Consider the following 6,498-nt stretch of genomic DNA (forward strand, 5'->3'; position numbering starts at 1 on the left):
AGCTGGCTGGGGCTGTTTTTTTTTTTTTAAAAAAAATATTTTTTAAAAATTTAATATTTTTATTTTAAATTAATATTTTTTTTCGTATTTTTAGATGATTTTAATATGACGACATCGATAATAAGTTTTTTTAAATGAAAAATTATTTTAATGTATTTTTAAATAAAAAATTATTTTAATGTATTTTTAAATAAAATATAATTTAAAAAATATTATAATTATATTTTTAAACACCCTTTAAATTTAAAATAATATCTAGATTATTGGTTACCAACAAGTTAAGCTCATTTACGTTTTACTTAATTATTAATCTTGCAGGGAGTATGTTTATTTTTAGGTGTATTTTAAAAAAATTAAAATTTTTTATCTTTATTTACTTTAAATTAATATTTTTCAAATATTTTTAATTTAAAAATAAAAATATATTAAAACAATAATAATTGCTACCTTCCCTTTAAATACTTTTTTACAGACGTTGATCCTATCTTTAAAAACACCTTTTTATTTATTTAAAGAATTGAGATGGCGACAGCTCAAATAAAATGGAATCCTTTGGCGATGGGGAAATCTTTCATCTTTTTTAGTTTGAATATGTGAAATGCCTGTAGAGGTTTATGCCATGTGCTGACTGTCGTTTTTCTTGCATATGACATGAATCTACCCAGCAATTACTCGCTTGACTTCAGGTCGTCGTTGATATGATCATGTGACAATGAAGTTGAATGAATCAACTGTGGCATTAGTCATCCATTAGTCTCCCTGTTCATACTCCGTGCTATCTGGCATCCACATCTTCCTGGAAGAGCTTCCAACACGTCCAATGTGTAATCATTTAATATGAATCTTTATTCCCTGGAAATTGACTGCGTTTACTTAATTTTTTAATTAAAAATATATTAAGATAATATTTTTCAAAATTTTTATATCAATTTATTAAAATAATTTAAAAAATTAAAAATAAATTATTGATTTATAAAAACATGTTATTATACAAAAACAAAAACTCATTTCATTTCATTCAAGATTTAAAAAAAAAAACGATATTAAATACTTATTTTTTTAAAGCATTTATTTACCTTGTGCACTTAGAGTTTTCAAATTGTCTAATTTATCACACTTTAATATATAGATATGTTTGTACTTGTGTATCAAGAGATGTTTAAAATAACCGATTAATCAAGAAAATCAATAAAATATAAGAAAAATTAATTGAAAAAACTAAATCAAAATAAAAAACAGATTAAACCAATTTTCAAAATCATAAATTTTAACAGGTTTGGTTTTATTTTGAACTAGAAACAGGACCAAACACACTAAAAGTTAAAAATTACAAAAATCTTTAAAGTATAAATAGTTAAATTATAACCTAATAGACTAACCCTAACCATTAACATAACCTTCTTCTTTCTATTTCTCACAAAAAATCACCATTTTTCCAGAAAAATTCTCAATCTTTCTCTCAATTAATTCTCAATCTTCCTTTTTCACTCTTTTCTCTGTCTATATAGTGAACTTGAGTCAATATATTTTTAAAAAAATTATTTAAGTTAGTTAATAGTTGTGATGGAAGCAAAATATCTACCTCCTCATCGAATGCTTCTACAAACTAAAAAAATAGTGATTTAGTCAATAAAGTAAAAATAGGTTGATATCGTTATTTTTTAGATTCGCTATATGAATTAGTTTAGTGAGGCCTCACTCCTCTCCTTGCTATTTTATTTCTTTATCTTGATGAAGTGTTTGGGAATATCAGTTAGACTAGACCGTAGAGTATGGTTTCTCATGTTGTGTATTTCTAGCTGTTTCAATTAAGGAATTGAAATCAAAATAGATCTTCTTTGCTTTGCTAAACGAATGAGTCTAAATAATAAGATTAGGTTTCTTGATTTTTTTTTAAATTGAATTTAACCGAATTGAACCAGTTTATTTTGAACCGGTTTTTGATCTGATTTTATTAAAAATTCACAAAAATAATATAATTTGGTTGGATTGTTTTTTTAAGTCTAAACCGAACTAAACCGGACCATCAATACACCTACTTGATATAACTATTTTTTTTAATTTTTTATTTTTTTTATTGTGGTATTCTTAGTTGCATCCTATTTGAGATTAAAATTTTTCTTTAGTTGAGAATTCCTTGCATCAACATAATGTATCTAGAAATTGTTTTTTTTTTTTTAAATATTTGATCCAAAGATTCAAATATAGAAAATCAAGAGAGATAACATACTTTGTTATTATTATTACTATTATTATACAAATATTAGTGTTAACTGGAAGATCGGGGAAAGTTGATAACGAAATTGGCCATGTCCATATGAACATGTATTTATCTGAAAAGTTGAGATAAAATGGAAAATTAAAATTGGATTAGAACCATTCAATCACATTTGGCCATACAAGTTTGAATTTTATTATTTTATTTTAATTGATAAAAATTAAATATAAAATAATAGAAAAACAATGTAAATTTAAAGTTTAAAAAGCTTTACCTCCATCAAATATAATTACAGTGTAGTAAATTAATTTAAAGTTTAAAAAGTTTTACCTCCATCAAATATAATTACAGTGTAATATAAACTTTTAACATCTCAGGATCATGTCTTCACTGCCTAGCTTATGAGGGGGCCAATTTTGCGTACAACTTGAGGATTATGGGTTATTATGCGCATTGGCCCTTGGAAAAGGGTTGAATATATTCCAACATGAGTACCAAAGAATGGGGCAAAACATGCACACAAACCCCACAAGGTCACCACTAAATAAGCACTCATAATTACTAGGCAAGAAATCCACCTCCATAACGAACATGATCTATCTTCCCCCATGAAATACTTCACCAAATCTGGGCTCGTTGGGTCCCCTCTACTTGAAGCAGCTGCATATGGTAGTATCTTTTCTTGGCAATGAATCATGCAATGTCTGAGCCTATGCTCATGCATGCGCCTCCTTACCTGGGTTAGTGAAGAAGAAATAAGGACGAAAACGAGGTAATTAATCCTGAGGGGTAATTAAGTATGGTGATTAAAGAGTTTTGTTCCGTTTCTTCCAAGTTTTAAAATCAATATACAAGAGAATTTATTCTTTTTGAATGCACAAAATCCACGTGAAAGATGCATTCTTAAGATTATATATATAAAACCTGGTTTGAATTGATAAACAAGATAATTGGAAATTAAATACTTGAAATTAAAATAAAACACCGAGTGAACATAATGACAGGGAGACTAGCTTTTGGCTTGTTCATGTTCCCTTGCACGCTGAACGCAAGCACACGCGAGGCATCATCAGATTACCAGCCACAGAAAAAAAGAAAAAAGAAAAAAGTGGCAGACATGAATTTAACCGTATTTGACCTGCTCCCCCACAAATGATTCACTTATTTAGATTTGGTCCTCTCCAGTTAACCAAATACAGAACAGGTTGAACTCAAATGTTCCATTGACATGTCCCATAAGATTATAGGGGTCTTGATTGAGGAGTGCATGCACGCACTGTCAGATCAATAAAATATTAATTTGTTCGAAAGAGAAATTGTTTCTTCTTTAGAGTGTGTTACTACACAAAAATCAACGTTTGTTAATGCGGGGTGTAGATTATTTTATAAAAGTGAGTTCCTTCTTTGTTATCTTTTTTCCATTTTCTTAATTTTACTCATGCCCATGAATATGTACGTAGTTACTGTGCTGGTGAGCCCGTTCCTCTTTGATGCATGCCTCACTATTCTTTTCCATTCCCTTTTCACTCATGAATATAGTCACTATGCTTTAGAGCATGTTTTTATACTATGCTCTTAGTTATATATTCATACCTGTGGATATTGTATGTATTCACCGCGAGTTTGTGATTGTGACTGAGATATTTCAGTGGGTGCTCCTTCTATCATTATCGAAGTAACTTGGTCTATAAGTAACATCTCTGGCATGTTTCGCTCATGTGGTACCTAAAATATATTTGACTGATCCTATGTGAGAATGGTTATGATGAAGAACTACTTCTTGGTTAAAGGCTTGAGCCTTGGATATTACAAGCCTGGCTATTTCAGAATGGTAAAATGTCAGAATATCCTCCGTTATTTCTCTTCATTATACTGTTATAGTATCTGGACCGCTGAAATTTAGTACTGTTGTTGAACTTCTGATGAGATTCTGACTGTCCCCTGATGCGCTTGTGCTCGCCAAGTTCTGAAGCTGTCTAGAAATTGCATTTTCGGGTTTAAGGATACTACTTTTCTTTGATTTTAGTCTGGTTTTGAACCCCAAAGGCCTCACTGGCTGTTTTAAAACTCTCCCTGTTGCTTTCATTTTTCTTGATTTTTGGCTGAGATACTCCATAAGTTGCATATTATATTTGACATGCTCTTGGTCATATTTTTACGCAACACTTTGTTGTTCTTGTGGATTTTAAAACTGTCGAAGTTTTAGGTATTTTTAAGGGTCCCTCTCGGTTTTCCAACCAAAAAACAAAAACGTTCAAATTACTCCCTCATGCATTTCGCGCTTGGTAACTAGTTTGCAAGGCTCTTTGGTTTCAACCGATATTAAAAGGCCAATAGGCCAATGTATAAAATCTTTTAGAGACATGATTGAAATTATGATAGTGATTTGGTTTCAAATATTTTTTATTTAGAAATATATTAGAATAATTTTTTTTTTATTTTTAAAAATTATTTTTTATATCAATACATCAAAACGATCTGAAAACATAAATAAATAATTTTTAACATATTTTTTTTAATTTAAAAGAACATGGTTTGCATGAAGTTTCCAAACATGCTCTAAAAAAAAATAACCCATCTTTGTTTTCAAAGTTTTTTTTGTTACTTTTAGTTCTTATGTTATATGAACATGCATGGAACATGACCTTGAATACTAAAAATAGTAAAAACTTTTTTGTTTTTAAAGTAATCTTTTTTTTAAATAATAAAAAATGCCTACTATTCTCTAAACATAATAGGAGTATTGATTTTTTTTTAAAAAAATCATATATATATGACTAATGATAATTTTAAAAAAAAAAAATCATATATATATGACTAATGATAAATAAATGATTGTTAAATAAGCATATAACGAGACAATGAACCTCAAATAGGTCATTGTCAGAAACATTATCTAAAAAAGGACCTTCATATCACTAAATGTTCCCCTAAATAGATGAACCCATAATGATCATTGTTCGGATAAAACCAAGGCATACAATTTTTATTCAACAAATATTGCAAATGCGAATAAATCTAAGATACTATATGATAGATGAATCTTAATAAAGTATTATCTATAAACTTATCCTAGGATATGAGTTGGGTTCAATAAGTCCAACATAAGCCTATTGGTTATTTATTAGCATGACTTGATAGACTATAAGTCATAAGTTATAATCATGAGTCACCAACTATAGACATGTCAATTCACCAAGTATTATCAAAATAGTAGTACTAGGAGTGACACAAATGAATTAAATCTTAGAAGGGTTAGGCTTAAACAAACCATCTATAAAGAGTTTAATTCATAATAGTAGATCCACAATCACCCATATAGATAGATAACTAATAGATTATGTATGACAAACTATTATGAATAAAAGATAAGAGTGTCAATATAACTTATCGTAGGTTTAAGGTGATAACATTTTCCCTTTAATATAACCAATCTCTAACCTTAGAACTCTATAGACTAATTAGAGTTTTTAGTAATCATAATACTAGGTGATATTTTTTTTTTAACATCAGAAATCCCCCTCAACATAGTAAAAAGCCTTTCCATTTTAGGAAAGAGAATGGGTCATTGCAATCTTATATGCAATAAAAATTAAAGAAAGAATCCTTGAAGTTGATCCAGACACCAAGCATCACTTGAATTTGTTCGGGTCAATCAAGTTAACTCAGATTTGATCAAGTCACCTTTCAAATCATTTTAAAATGAAAGCTGACCTTAGTTAGACTATATGTCAAAGAGTAATCGGGTTGATTGATTAGTACTTAAAAGTGTATTTTTATCAAGGTTTTATATTATCATTTTGCACTTGAAGTGTCAATAACTTTTTAACTAAAACATGTTTTATAATAACATATTTAATAATATAAGATACCTTTAATTTATGGTAAATATTCATTTTAAATACAGGCCTATCACATAAATGAAAAGATTGATTGATGAGTTTAAGAACTGAAATTGAAAGGATAAAGAGATGACTAAATTTAGAAAAGAGATGCTGGTGCAGTCCAAACTAGAACACTGTTCGGTAATTGAGTCATATCTGGAGCTGTAGATCTCGGATTTAAGTCTACTTTATATAGATGGAAAGATAAGACATATCCTACAACTTTCATGAGAGCCGAAGGTTTAAAAAGGCCATTTTCAAGTTCAAATTGTAGTAACAACGAAGAAGTCCGAATTTGTCCTACAGTCCTAACACTATTTTATGTTGCGCCTATATTTGGAGTTCTAAAAGTTTAAATGACCTCAATTGTTTTTCCTGAAAAGCTTAGATAATTTT

This window comes from Populus euphratica, unplaced genomic scaffold (assembly GCF_000495115.2).
Source record: "Populus euphratica unplaced genomic scaffold, PopEup_1.0 scaffold641.1, whole genome shotgun sequence".
Taxonomy (NCBI): Eukaryota; Viridiplantae; Streptophyta; class Magnoliopsida; order Malpighiales; family Salicaceae; genus Populus; species Populus euphratica.